Source organism: Nannospalax galili, unplaced genomic scaffold (genome assembly GCF_000622305.1).
Source record: "Nannospalax galili isolate Female #2095 unplaced genomic scaffold, S.galili_v1.0 scaffold415, whole genome shotgun sequence".
Lineage (NCBI taxonomy): Eukaryota > Metazoa > Chordata > Mammalia > Rodentia > Spalacidae > Nannospalax > Nannospalax galili.
In genome coordinates, this window is record NW_008337494.1 from 2,986,008 (window position 1) to 3,001,602 (window position 15,595).

The 15,595-nt window shown below is 39.8% G+C and overlaps 1 protein-coding gene across 6 annotated transcripts in view; it reads right to left on the reverse strand.

Moving 5' to 3' along the window:
* The window catches only part of Nr1h4 (nuclear receptor subfamily 1 group H member 4), an 83,149-nt gene extending 71,423 nt beyond the window's left edge, over positions 1-11,726 (reverse strand). For 2 of the 6 annotated variants that reach the window (XM_029563340.1, XM_029563342.1), the window contains exon 1: positions 11,397-11,724. The gene's annotated coding sequence lies outside the window, so the exon portion shown is untranslated. Of the gene's footprint in view, positions 1-11,396 lie in introns of all 6 variants that reach the window. The other 4 variants (XM_029563343.1, XM_029563344.1, XM_029563347.1 and 1 more) reach the window with 3 other exon arrangements.
* Between the last annotated feature and the right edge of the window lie 3,869 nt (positions 11,727-15,595).

Consider the following 15,595-nt stretch of genomic DNA (forward strand, 5'->3'; position numbering starts at 1 on the left):
CAATTTATTCTCTAGTTTAGTTACTTTTCCCATTGCTGTGACAAAATACCTGAGAAAAGCAACTCAAGGAAAGAAGGAAGGGTTTGTGTTAGCTCATGGTTTGAGGGGGAAGGTATGGCAGCAGGAGTGTGAGGCAGCTGGTCACACTGTATCTGCAGTTAAGAAGCAGGGAGATGGGTTGATGCTCAACTTCCTTTCTCCATTTTATTCAGTCCTGGACCCCATCCCATCAGATGGCACTAACCACTGTCAGGGTGAATCTTCTTGAACAGTTAAACCTTTCAAGAAATGTCTTCACAGAGATGCCCAGAGGTGTGTTTCCATGAAGATTCCAACCCCCATCAAGTTGACAATGGTAATGAAGCATCACACCTTCAGCAGCAGCCATTCAGTGACATCACCCAGTCATTGAACACTGTTTTGATTCTCATCTTGATTGGCAATATGTGATGATTTCCATTTTCTGTTTATCTTTTTCCAGTTTTCTATTTAAGTATTTATCTTTTTTTAACTAAGAAGAGTTTTTTGTTGATTGTATTAACATTCTGGTATATTTCTTATATGATTGTAAATTATCATTACCTGAAAATGTTTCCATTTTATAAAGTTAAGGATATTAACTTTTAAAGTTTGTTTTCAGTGCTCATTGTCTTTGGTGGAGAGTAATGATGCTTTTTTCATTATTATGACTGACTACAGTTTTCTGTTGATTACATGGTTACATCTTTGACCAATATCAACTTTTCTTACTAGTTTTCAACATTTATAAGCTATTCCATCTACTTGTTCCTTATCCTAAACTATCACTTTTATGTCATATTGCTTTTTAAATACTTTAAATTATTCTTTGAAAATCTCATACATGTATACCATGTATTTTGATCTTGTCTACCCTCCACTACCGTCTTCCAAATGCACTCAGAACCCACCAACCTGTCTCCCTCTCAATTTCATGCCTTTTTATTACTATTATTAATAGCCTCCTGAGTCCAATTAGTTTTACCATTATGCAAATGGGTGCAGGACCATCCACTGGGGCATGCGCAACCTACCAGTAGCCATATCCCAAGAGAAAAATGACTCTGCTCCCTCAGCAGCCATCAGCTACCAATAGCTCCTCAATTAGGAATGGGGCCTCATGAGCCCGTGCCCCCTCATGTTGGAATTTTAACTGGCTTGATCCTGTGCAGATACTGTGCAAGTAAGCACAGCCACTGTGAGATGATGTGTACAACAGCCATGTCATGTCCAGAAGTCATCATCTCACACTTCTCCTTCACTTCTTCCACTCCTACATGCTTTCTGCCCACTCCTTGGCAATGTTCTCTGAACCTTGGATGGGGGGAAAGTGAAGCAGATGACTCATCTACTGCTAACCAAATGGCACAATCAGTTAGCAAGTGGTACTTACATGGCATAATTCCTTTCTAAAAAATGGTTTCTTTGGGCATTTGAGATGGTGCCACCTAAGTGTCTCTGTAAAACAAAGACTGTTTAAAATTTTGTGATATTTTGGCTTTGTTTGGGGGTGGGGGCATTGGTACATCTCTACTCAAATGTCTTCTTATGATTCCAGCTTTGCAGAATTTCTTCCATGTATGTTCCCAACTTGCCAATGAATGCTTCCCTCGTTAATTCTCTTCTGTCTTCTTGTGTGTAATATTTCACTTCACCTGCTTTCTCCTCGTTATTTCACCAGATTACAAACCACTAGAAGACAGGAACCAGCTTTTTATTTCCCTGGTATTCCCTTTTATAATTAGAAGTGTTAGTCACAGACAGAAATAATGGCTACGTTCTTATAGGAAAACTTCAGAGAGCAAGACACAAAAAGATCGGGGTGTAGCACCACATTATGTGTGACCTGGAATTATCCACTCAACACTTCTACTCCAAGCATCAGTTGAATGAAGTCTTAAAATATGAATAATAGGGCTACTGCAAAGATGAAAGTAAACTTTTCATAGACTTTACCATATATGAATAGGGTGGCATGTACAAAAAACTGTTTATCAAATTCCATTAAAAGGTCAGAAGCAGCATAAGTTCCCATCACCAAGAGAATAGATATAATAAATAAGCATTATATAGAGAGTGTATAGTGACTAGAATGACTATAAACTGAACTAAATTACTATAAAATGAACCAGGGGTACATGTGTTCCTCTAGATAAATGAAAAACATCACATTGAGCAGAAGAATCAGGTCCTCAAATAATACATGTGATCTGATATCAATTATGTGTTTAAAGATATGCTAAGCATCACCACATCGGTTATCGCAGATACTCCACTTCAGGATTCAGCAAGCCAAGGACCTGATTTGTCCTTCTGTCTTTAGCTGCTTTCAAGCTACAATGGCAGAGTTGAAAAGTTACCAAACAGTCCACATGGTCTATAAAGTCTCAAATATTCATGCGCTATCCTATAGAAAATGTGTGTAATCCCTGCTCTCACTATGAATGTGTGACTGAAAGTGATGAATGAAATGCTTCTCACTCAGAGCATTTCTATATCTATGATGCGGTCCCTCTTAAACTAGTAATAAATGCAAGGAAGTTAATTATATTACTCTATTTTTTGCATGTTGAAAATATTTTATAATGAAACAGATTGAATGAAATTATATACACATTTTATATAATTACATATCCACCCATATATATGTAATGACAAGAGTGAATGAATCCTAATTATGTGTTAAAGAAAGCTTCCTCATCTGTAAAGATAATGTAAACTCATATAGGGCTTCACTCTCATCCTCTTAAAAGCTTTGAAAGAAAGTAATTCCTTCCCATAAAATGTTTTGGCAGACCTAGCCATGATCAGTGGGGACATGTTGGAGTTTTGAGTGACACAGTGAAATCTGTATTTGTTCTCAAATCTGCATTTGTACTCTAAGGGAAATGTTCAATGAAGAAGTAAATCAGTAAATAAAGGAGTAAAATTGGGAAATTATTGATAAAGTAATATGATTTGCATACACACCAGGTTGGTATCCATAGAAGCAGAAAGGAAAAAAAGTTGATACTCACACACAAATGAAGAAGAAAGAGAAGAAGCCTAGTGGTAAACAACTTAAGCCTAGGGTCTTGGTGGAAGAATGGATACAATGTTTACTTTGTGTCTGTCTCTGTGATGCTGTGACCTGAGGCTTAATTTAAGAATTTGGGAATAATTTTTAAAATGGTATGTGTTGCTTGTTTATATTGTGATAAGACACGGTGACTGGTGCCATGGTCCCACACTTTTTGGTTATCAGTATTTACTTGTTTAGATACTGTGTGTCACAGGAAGTTCATGGTGTAAAAAAAACTATCCCAGTTTAGCATAAGCCATTTGCAAATGGAGATCTTGGAAAAATACTGCTCCAATTAAACAGGCTTGGCTGGTGTAAAGCAATCTTAGCTCTTGGAAAATGAATATGAAAACTTATTACATGTGTCAATTCACTAGTATACTTCATACACAGACACTGGTAAGATCACCTCATGCAAACACAGTAGTTGATGGTACAGCATTGCTTTAAATTAGCTGTCTATGTGACTCACTTTTAAAGGGCAGGACGAATATAAAGTTTGACTCCTGATGATCCAATGCACAGAGGAAGTCTAAGATCCATTCCAAAGGCTATTAGAATGTTCTTAAGGGAAAGGAGAAATGAGATCTAGAAAAAGATAGTTTCTAGCTTTTTAAGTATATGCCCCTGGGTAAATCAATTCCACAGCAATTTGACATATCTTTTAGGTATTGAGTGAGTCCTAAAATTTCTCTCTCTCTCTCTCTCTCTCTCTCTCTCTCTCTCTCTCTCTCTCTCAGAATATAAGCAAATTCCATTAGTGAACACAATGCCATCTCAAGCCAGAAGCCAACCTTGATCATCCTTTCATAAATACACATTCTATTTTACAACCCTTGGATGAACTGTCATCATGACTTGCTTTTATAAATAGAATAGTAACACTTTTAAAAGCTAGACCTTAAGAAGATACTGGAATTCTATTGTTCCCCTTTGGAATGTAAAACTAACCATACTGATAGGTGTTCAGAGACAAAATACTATTGAAAAAAGAGACCTAGCCACAAGTGTCTCAACCAGGAGCCAGCATCAAGACCCCAGATGTAGGAACAACACCTTAGCTAACATTCCAGGTGAAAATAGTTGAACAGTCCAACCTAGGAATTTAGGTAAATAATAGTAATTGTTACTTTAATCTGTTAAGTTTGAGGTAGAAGGGTAACATAGAATAAGAAAGTTGACACAACCCACCCCCATGGACAATGTAGCAAGTTGGTCCTTGTCTCATTGGAGTTTAAAGTGAATAGTTTCTTTAAAATACTATATTTATTCTTTAAGCATAGCATCTAATGTCCATTTCCAACCCTTTCACTCACTTATTTAGTCAAATATATCTATTTACTCTGTCAGATAACTAAACATATAAAGCCCCACCTCCCAAAAAATCTATCATTACCTTCAAGAAACTTAGTGAAAAGTTTAAATGGTCTGAGGATGTTATAACAGAAATAAGCACAGGTCCCAACAAAGACATAAGTCAGAGCATTCATTTGCCTAATTCATTAATTCCCTATTATGTACCAAGCTTCAGGTATTGGAAATACAGTGGTGGATAAGGCAAAGAGCACACCTCATTCTAGAAAGAGGTGGATATTACAGAAGTAAGCAAGAGGATTTCCAGTGGGGATAGTAATAAAATTAAGGAGATAAGGAATAGAGTGGTATGGGTGGATACACCAGAGAGGTGACCAGAAGAGCTCTCTGAGAAGCAGATCTTTAAGCCAAAAGTATATATTTGTGAAGGTCAAGGAGCAAGCCACACAAAGGGGAACCAAGGCCAGGGAAAACAGTCATCGAGTGCTATGGGCCTGTGTTTGGAGTGTTAGAAGCACAAAACAGGTCCAGGGGAGCTGGAGATGAGCCATACAAGGAAGGAGGGAATGAAGGAGATAAGACCCAAGCTGACAGTGCACACGTAACTACAGGAAGGAGTTTGAAGTTTACCCTAAGGGAAGCCTTTGGTGGGTTTTCAGCAGGGGTGTGACTAGGAGAATGAGGGTCCTCTTTCAGGGACAGAGATTGATTTCTTAGTATTGAAAGAGTAGCTGTTAGACTAGAAGAATGGCTTGTTATGGGGATGGTTCTAGAAAAGAAGACAGCACAGTCAGCTCTGAACAGCTGAGACTAGCTCTCTATGCTGTGGATAGTAGATTCAGCTTGGGTCAGCGGAAGGATGGCCCCAGTTGATAAACTGTATCAGGAAATTTTGGTACTTCTTCAGGGGTTAAAAACAAAGATTTCTGTCTTGCAACATCATTGAAAACAGGCTTCAGATGGATTAGACTTCAAATTTTAAAAAATATTTGATAAAATATTGAAAAGATCTATTATTAGCATTATGATCTTGAATTGGGGACTAATTTAATAAGACACAAATAGGAAAAAGAATAAGTTTGGCAGCGTTAAGATGCAGCGCAGAAATTAAAATACAATAAACAAAGCTAAATATCTGGAACTGAAAGACTATTTTTTAACATAAATAATAGACAAACCATAGTACAAACAATATATAAATAATTCCTACAAGTAAAACAGAAAGAATAAACAAAGCCATAGGAGAAATTGGCAAAGAATATAACAAGGAAATTCCCCAAGGCAGAAACACAAACGGTCAATAAACATTTAAAAATCCAAAACTAATTAACAACTAGAAAAATTAAAAATTAATGTAGGTAACCATTTAATCTATCAGGTTGCTTAAAACAATAAGTTGAAATTTTCAAATATAAAGAAAGCATATGGAAATGTGAGTTCTCATATACCACTGGCAGAAATGTGTTTAGTCTTTCTGAAGGGCTTTCTAGCAGAGGATATTAAAATAAGATGCAATTTTAATTCACGGGTATCCCCCTAGATACCCATGGGTGCAAGGATGTTCACTGAGCATTGCTTGTAGCAGTGAAAAACAGGAAACCACCTAAGTGATCATCAAGGTGGAAAATATAAGTACACTGTGCCCCTTTTATTGTATTAGAGAATGGTTAAAAAGTCTGAGGTGGTTTTATATGCCTTAGCATTGAAAGAGGAAAGTAGAGGAGAATAGGGTTGGGTAAAGTCAAGTGAGAGCTTAGACTTCATTATAATGTAACATTTTTGTAAAAGTTGAATTCATTGAGATATATCAATTCCCTAAGAAATGGTTTCTGGCCTTCAATTTTGTCAATTGTATGTCTGAATAGTATAAGTAGGAATCTTTAAATATGTTAGAAGAGAGGACTTTCTTTTTAAAAAAAAATGAATTTTTGGTCAAACTTGGTGGCACATGCCTTTAATCCTAGCCCTTGGGAAGCAGATACAGGTAAATCTCTGTGTTTGAGGTCAGTCTGGTCTACATGGCAAGTAGACCAGGACATCCAGGGCTACACCTTGAGACTTTGTCTCAAAAGAGAAAATTTTTAGCAACTAGAAGTACAGCTCAATGGCAGTGTATGCTTAGCAAGTGTGAGATCCTGCATTCAACCCATAGCCTCACACATAAAAATAAATAAAAAATTTAAGATAATAAAAATAAAATCATTTTGAGAATTGTGCAGTATTTTTGTACTACAATGAAAATTAAAACCTATGGGAAAACAAAATACACATTTTTTAACTACTGTATTTATTTTTATTTCCTATACATGAGTGTTTTGCCTGTCTATATGTTAAATATACCCATGTGTACAATGCGTGTGAAGGCCAGAAGGGGGCGTCTGATCCCCTGGAATCAGAGTTACAGATGGTTGTTAGTAACCATATAAGTGCTGGGAACCAAACCTGAGTCCTCTACAAGAGCAGCCAGTGTTTGTAACTGCTGAACATCTCTCCATCCCTGAAAATGCACATATTCACTGAAAAAATAATAAATTCGTGGTGGGAACAGTTTTAGGTTCACAGAAAAATTGAACAGAAAGTTCTCAGCTACCCCTACTTCTACACAGGAACAGATAATCCTTTACTATCAACAGCTGCCACCAGAGTGGTGCATATTTCACAACACATAAACCTATATTGACATGTCATTTTGAGACTAACACTATAGTTTATTTTAGCATTCTCTCTTGGTGTTATATATTCTATAGGTGTTGACAAATGTATAATAAACAACTGTATCCACTCCTATAGTATCATTGAGAATAATCACACTGCCCTAAATATCTCCCATAAAATGTATGTATGTTTAAATATAGTCTCAAAGGATCCCTGGCTCCTAGCACCCAACCACAGCTTCAGATTCAGAGCTGAGAACTCTGGGGAACCAGAGTCTTCCACATAATCACTTCGGAAGGATGCCACTGTGTCCTTCCACTAACCTCTCAGCCCTAGACCATAACCATCTTGTGCTCCTTCAGCCCCGTGTTGGTGTGGATGTGATGTCTATGCTGAGCACTCCCACAGCTCTCAGGCAAATGCCAGCTGCTGATTTTCTACTCCATCAGGGACAATCTCAGCCCTGAACAGTGGGGTCTCCTCTGGTCAGCAATATACCCCAGCAGGACTCCTCTCTCCATGGATTAGTAAATTACTGACCATATCTGCCAGATCACAACCACGTTTAATATCTCTGCAGGACTTCAAAATGCAAAGCCATGTTGTTTCTCCTTCCTTTGGATTAATGAGACTAATTAAAATGTAAGAGACTCAAGTAGGTGAGATGAAGCTACGAGTGGAGACATTGGCTTCATGGGCCTAGTGACCTGAGTTTAATCCTTAGAAACAACATAAAAGCAAGAGGAGAGAATCCACTCTACAACATTGTCTTCTTACCTCCAAACACAGGGTGGCATGTATTCCCTATCCCCCATGCACTCACAAAAACAATAATAAATTTAAATTAATGTTTTTATTTATTTTTATTGTATGTGTATGAATATTTTGCCTGCATGAATGTTAAGTGCACCACATGTGTGCAATGCTTGTGGAGGAAAGAAGGCGGCATCAGATTTCCTGGAACTGGGATTACAGATGGTTATTGTTCACCATGCAGGTTCTGGGAACCGAACCCAGGTCCTCTGCAAGAGCAGCCAGTGCTCTTAACTGCTGAGCCATCTCTCCAGCCCCTGAAATTTGTTTAATGTAAGAGATTCAAGTTATCCCAGGCACACTGGGACCAGGAAAAGTTCATCTCAATCCACTTTAAATGGGATGGGGGATTTCAATGTCTTCTTAGGATTTCATCTTGAAAAATAAAATTTAGTAAAAACTTATTGTATATGTACACATACTATTTTGCATCACCAGAACCCTGTCCTATTTCTTAGGCCTAACAAAGAATAAGCCATGTTATTTTTTATCCTATACAATTTCACTTCACTTCACAAGCTACACTGTATTAATGTTATATTGACACCAATTTCCAAGTGGAGAGAGAGTAAAAATAGTACATATTCCTTTATGGACCAAATCACAAAGAGTTAACTAAGGATGAAAATAGCTCAGCGTGGCGAGCCAAGGGGTTGAACTTGCTGAGAAAGACGGAAGAAAGGAAAGGAGGGTGGGTATTTTCATGTAATGATGACTTTTGCATACCCATGTAGCTTTGGTCTCAGGATACTCCTATAGTGTTGCTTTTTAGCTTCATCTCCATTGGCAGAAATATGACAATAAGAAATATCCATGCGGGGTTTGGAGATACGGCTCAGCAGTTGAAAGCACTGGCTGCTCTTGCAGAGGACCTGGGTTCGATTCTCAGCATCCACATGGAGACTAACAACCGTTCGTAACTCCAGTTCTCCCTCTTCTGACCTCTGCAGGCATTGCGTGACATAGGTGCACTTACATACATGTAGGCAATACACCCAAGCACATAAAATAAAAAATAATAAAATATTTTAGAAAAAGAAATATTCATGGGGCTGGAGAGATGGCTCAGCAGTTAAGAGCACTGACTGCTCTTGCAGAGGACCCGGGTTCGATTCCCAGCACCCACATGGCAGCTACAAACCATCCTTAACTCCAGTTCCAGGGGAATCTGAAGCCCTCTTCTGGCCTCTGCAGCATTGTACGACATGGGTGCACTCACATACATGCAGGCAATACACTCATACACATAAAAGAAAAAATCATAAATAAAATTTAAAAAAGAGAAATATTCATGAGGAAGCTGGGGCTAAAACTCAGTGAACGGGTGTATACTTAGCATGCATAAGGCCAGGGGTTCAAACCTTAGCCCTATCACCCCCATAAGTATACTTGGGGGACAAGACATTCCTCCATTTTTTATGTCATGACACCCACAGCCACTTATGAACCACAGAGCTCTGAGGATGTCCCTAATCACAGCACCATGCTGTATTCACTCCAGGCTTTAATTAAGACACTGATAACTAAAGGATCCAATCAGCTCTTGCAGTCTGGCTTGTGGGTTCCAACACACAATGCTGTAAACTTTCCCACTTCCCAAGCTGATGGTTCAGTCATTAGAAAATGCCCTGTGCATGAGGTTTTAGGAATCTTCAAAATATTTGTGGTTTTTAACAAATCAGCCTTGTCAAGCTGAGATGTCTGCCAGCTGGCATATTTCAAGTTTTTTCCAGCCTCCAACAAGACGAGGGGGCAAGGAAAGGGCCTTGGGATGGAAAAGACCTTCCATCTAATTCAGGTCCTATTCCTTCCTGCCTGCCCATGGAGAGGTTACTCATCCTCCTTGAGCCTCAGTTTCCTCATCTGTGAAAGGAAAATAAGCAAAACCTCCACATAATGTTGTAAGAAGGAAAGAAGGAATTTAGGGAAAACCTGGAGCAAATTAGTAGATGTGGGATTCAAGTTAGCACTATCACATACTACTGCACTCTCCTCTCTCTTTCTCTCTCTCTCTTTCTCTCTCTCTCTCTCTCTCTCTCTCTCTCTCTCACACACACACACACACACACACACACACACACACCACACCATACCACACTCATTTCTTCTCTTTTCTTTACAGGGTTCTCAGGCCCTCACAAGCACACAAGCACTATATGTTCATTACAGTTTGTCCTGATTTTAAATATGTGAAATAGGAGGGAGGCAGGCCGTGGATGGCACCACACTCCCTCTCCAGCTACAAGGGTGCACTATGTAACACTGGGAGAAGCACTGAGAAAGGTCTCTGGACAAGAAAGCTTTGTCCTGTCTAGTACTTTATATCCATGAATTAGAAGTTGCATCAGTCATGTTGCAACATTGTCAGCAAAACAGAAAGGTCCAGGGTACAACTGGCACAGGTCCATGCTTTGCAGGTAGGGGGGTAGGGAGGGAGTCTCTCAAAGATGAAAGTATGATTCTACAAAACCAAAGCCAGGAACACAAGGATGGCTTCACAACTATCTTTCCCTACACTGTCTGCCTCCCCCCAACAGAGAGAGAGAGAGAGAGAGAGAGAGAGAGAGAGAGAGAGAACAGAGACGCATACATACATGCTCACAAACACAGTTTCTTTTAGGTATGGTTAACATTTAAAAAGGTATGGTGGTGTACAAGCATCACCACAATCTATGCTATAAACCTACTCATCACCTACAAAAGTTTCTTCCCCAACTCCTTGTTAAGAATTCCTCTTCAACGCTACTAAAGTGGTTCCAAGACAACACCAGAGACATCAGATTTCTTCAAAACACAGGTGTGGGTTGCTGAGACTAAGAATTAAAGATAAGTCATTTGTTATCCCCCTGCCCCTCCTTTCTAAATAAAAGTCCAATTACGAGGAACGATCTGAATCCCACAGTTGCCTATTTCGCTGTCAATAAGTAGACAAGGAGATGCCTTATCTATAAATTCGGTCCAGGAACGTTTTAATTATGAAGTTCTCACATTTTCTACCCATTTTTAATATTTCCATCTGATATTAGTATTAGAAATAGAAAGTGATAGAAGAGTTTACAACTGAAGTGAAAAGAGAAAGCTTTTTAAACCTACTCTTCTGGGGAAAACACTCGTGTCATTAAATTGTAAACTCTGTGTGCTGTTCTTCAGAGCTGGTCATCTGGTATTAGCAATATTCCCAAACTGATATAAGATTTAGCAACTCACCAAAAGGTAGCACACTACACAGGTCAGATTTTCTGTAGAATCTGCACTGAAAGATTCCCGAAACTTACTGACTGCAGCGATGCCCTCTGGGGGACCACAATGATAAAGGGATTTCATAAATTACAGTTCAGTAGGAAAGCAAATTCTGCTTTTCTATTTTTAGAGTTCCTTTCTCTTCTTGAGTTTTGGTATTTTTACATCAAACTCTTAACTCTAGAAGCCATTCATCAACCAAAATTACTGGTGTCAAAGCGAAACCTGCAGGCAACATTTTTCTCTGTTACATTTGAGATATACACTCCCATTCCCAAAGGGATTAGGTACTTACTTGGATTGATTTGGGTCAGAGATGTCCACGGCCCTGGGAAGACTTGGAATCCAGTCCTCCTCTCAAAATCCCAGCAATTTTACTGCAAATTCTCAGAACTCAATTTTGTATATGGAGTGAGTTAAGGAGACAGTAGGGTGCGGAGGAGGAGAGAGTTTAAGTAAAAGCCCTGGGTGATCACAGGCAGCCTTCCGGCCTGACAGCAGCATCTCTCCCTTGGCTCTGTGCCTCATGGACACAGATTAGTCATTAACAATCCTTCCCTGCTAAATGATATAAACACAGAAAGGAACTTCAGAGAACCTCTAGATTCCCAGCACACAGTCCACAGAATCCCAGAACAGGGAACAGGGTCAGGTGCAGCTCACGTTTTAAATACTTCTGGCTTTGGGGGGCTCGTGGGTGCCCAGATCTCTGCCATCTTCCTTCCCTCACTTTCCAGTTTCCTTTCATAGTTCTATGACTTCCCAGAAATGAAAGTTAAAAACTATGAGCCTTCTTGACCCTTCCCTCTCCACAGTCTCCCATATCCCGTAATGACAGATTCCTGCTGATTCTATCTTTGGAATGCCTCTTCTTTCCAAGCCGCCCTTCTCCTCTGCCATGCTGGGTCGACCACAGTTTCCTCTCTGAAGAATGGTGCTGGTCCATTGCTTCCTTCTCTCTTCTTTTTCTGTTTTCCAAGTTGCATAGCAGTATAGAGCATGGGCTTTGGTCAGATGCCTGCTCACCTGTCACAGCCTTGAGTTAGATGCTTGGCTTTTCTGAGTCTCTTGGTTTCCTCATCTATAGAATGGGTGAATCTAGAGAAGCTAATTGATGGGAATTGACAAACAATTTTGTAAGTAATTACAAGGTTTAGGAAAATATTTGGAATATGCACTCAATAAATTCAGGCCATTATTTTATTTCTTCTTCATTACTTGAGGGAAGCATTGATTATCTGCTGCCACACACCAGCATCTTACTAGTTCTAACCAGAAACCCCCAGACAGGTTCTCATTGCCTAAAAAGTAAAGACAAAATGTCAGACGTTTAGAAACCCCTCCATCCACAATCACTTAGTCCTAATCTTTCTTTCTAGAACTTTGTCACATCCTATGTCTTTAGAGACCCCAGCTCTTGCTGACCTATACCAAGTTCCCACCTTCATGTGTTCAACCAAGCTTTTCCTTCCAGATAATCCTTGTGTTACCTTCCTTTCATACCCACGTATCTTCCAGGTGTGGAACAAAAGCCAAGGTCTCTCTGAAGCCAGTCTTATTCTGTATCTGCCCCTTACTCTGTCCACTAAACTCCCCTGAACCTTGATTTTTTTGTTCTTACTGTCCCTGAATGCTTCCAACCTTATACAGCACACCCCTTTACTCTGGTCTTTTATAGGAACAATGTTTTCAGAAGACAGGCATGGGGGCAGACTTGTTTGGTGTCCATCTTTGATTAGCATAAAGAGCGTCCCAGAAGTATTACATCACTGTTTGTTAATCAATGAAGGAGCTAAGAAACTAACAATTTCCCAAAGTATCATGACTTGGTGTGTGTGTGTGTGTGTGTGTGTGTGTGTGTGTGTGTGTGTATGTATGTGCCTATCTATCTATCTATCTCTGTGTGTGTATGTATGTGCCTATCTATCTATCTATCTGTGTGTGTGTGTGCTACCATAGGCTCCACTCCCCACCTTGGTACCTTCCCCAGTGTCCCACAGCACACCCCTTTGCCTCTGTCAATTCTCTCACTCATTTAGTGCGGAACATCAACACTCCCTGTAATCTGCAGCTCTGGGCTGCCCCAGAGACTTCAAGCCTAGTTCTTCTTGCCTAATGAGAACCTGTTTGTGATTTGTTCTCTCACATTGGTGGAAGGGATGATTAAAAACTCTTGTGCCAACCATCTGGGTTCAAATCCTAGGGCTGCCACTCATGAGCAAGGTGACATTAAGCCTTAGGCTTAGGAGTGCTTAGTCTCAATTCCCTTGCCTGTAAGATGGAGATATGATTCCTATGGATTTGCAATGTGTGCAAAGTGCTGGTACACAGAGGGCACTTGATGTAAGAAGGTGCTGCTTCAAAAGGATTAGCTGTTAGTATTTTCTCTGGATGTTTGCTCAATGAAACTATACCCCACTTCACCAAGGCTCAAGGAACATTACTGAAGAAGATGTTGAAAGAATGTAAGAGCTGGAGGATGGGGAGGAGGGCTGTGAAATGCTGACCTTTGGACATGACATGGCTATCACACTCATGGAAACTCACAACGGCTGTGGTGACCCACACCAGACCTGCACAGTCAAGCCAGGTGAAATCCCAGCATAGATGGGATAGATGATTTACAGGTCCCACCCCTGTAGTTCTCTGAGGAACTATCAGCACTTGATAGCTGCTGGGGGAATGAGAATTATTCTCCTTTGAGGTTTTGGTCACTAGTGGGTTTCCCATGATCCAGAGGATGGCCCCAAACATACACACATATTAGTGTTGGGGGGATACAGGGAAATAGGAGTGGATATTATAATATTTCATATATATATGTATGTGTGTGAAATTGTGAGGAATAAAAAAAATTTTAAAGTATCATGCCATTACTTTGCTCAAAACTCCCTGAAGATAGAGGCCATGGAGACCCCACCTGATGGACTTGAACCAGTGTCCAGTCTACAAAGAGGAGGGTCAACTCAGAGGCAACATTTCCTCCATGCTTCCAAGTGAAGCCAGCCACAGTTGAGTAGGACCTTTGACTTATCTTCACATAGATGGAACTGGTAAAAGAAAGGATCCAGGGGCTCCTCCCAAGTCCATGTGACCCCTGAGGAACAGATCCTCCAATGACCTGAATAGTAAAAATAAGTTGGTTTATTTGGGCTAACTGTATGGTCTTAAAAACCCAAAGAGAAAATATAACCAAAGATTAAAGTGATCAGTATATTTCTTTAAGAGTTCAAGGAATGGGCTGGAGAGGTGACTGAGTGGTTAAGAGCACTGGGAGCTCTTGCAGAGGATCTGGGTTTGATTCCCAGCACCCACATGGCAGCTACAAACCATTCTTAACTCCAGTTCCAGAGGAATCTGAAGCCCTCTTCTGACCTCCGCGGCATTTCATGACACGGGTGCACTCACATACAATCAGGTAATACACTCATACACGTAAAATAAAAATAATAAATAAAATATATTTTTTTAAGAAAAAAGAGTTCAAGGGATTACACTTCTCAGACATTAGGCTTAAGTCTATATAAAATGTTATTTAGACAATTCTCATTGATGATTTTGTTTCTAAGCAGAAAGTGCTATGCAGATGTAAGACTTCAAATCTTGGTCTGCAGTACTGTAGTGCCCACCTGTAGCTAAGGTAGACAACCAGCTATTGTTCTAAAATACTGGATAAATTTGTTTTCTCCCCCTACCTAGAAGCCTTTGAGAGGGAACTGACACGATTCTAGCTACTCCAACAGTTATCAAAATACCTGAAAGCAAATCCTGAATCCATCACTCTCAAATCCAGCCTTGGCAGACAAAAGAAAAATGAGGAGGAACCCAATAGAGGGATGTGTTTGGAAGCTCTCAGCAAGAAATCCCAATGGACTCTGAAATGAACATTTGAAATTTGCCCTGTTTTGACATTTTTCTGGTTCTCTGTCTAGAGCTTGTAATGCTAACTACTCTTGCCTTTACCTCTTCTTCACATCCCCTATTCACTAGTCAAGGTCTTTCTTTTCTCCCTACAGATAAAAGTTATGCAATTTAGAAGTCTTTTAGATAGCCCACTGAAGGGGCACCCCAATTGCCTCACCCTGCATCCCTGTTCAGCATGGAAGAAGCCAGAGCAGTCTGTGTACCAATTCCCTGTCGGCAATTTAGGTAACCTCTTCAGAGAATGGTGTGATAAGAAGAGGACGTAGGAAAGAGGATTGTCAACTTAGAGGAAACATCTCATTCATGCTTCCAAGTGAAGCCAGAAATGGCCAAACAGGACCTTTGACTTATCTTCACATAGATGGAACTGGTAAAAGAAAGGAGCCAGGAGCTCCTCCCAAGCCCATGTGACCCCAAAGGAACAGATCCTCAAATGACCTTAAATTTAAAAATAAATTGATTTATTTGGGCCAGCTATATGGTTTTAAACACCCGAAAGGAAAGTATAACCAAAGAGTAAAGTCATCAGTATATTTCTTTAAGAGTTCAAAGGATTAACCCAGACATTAG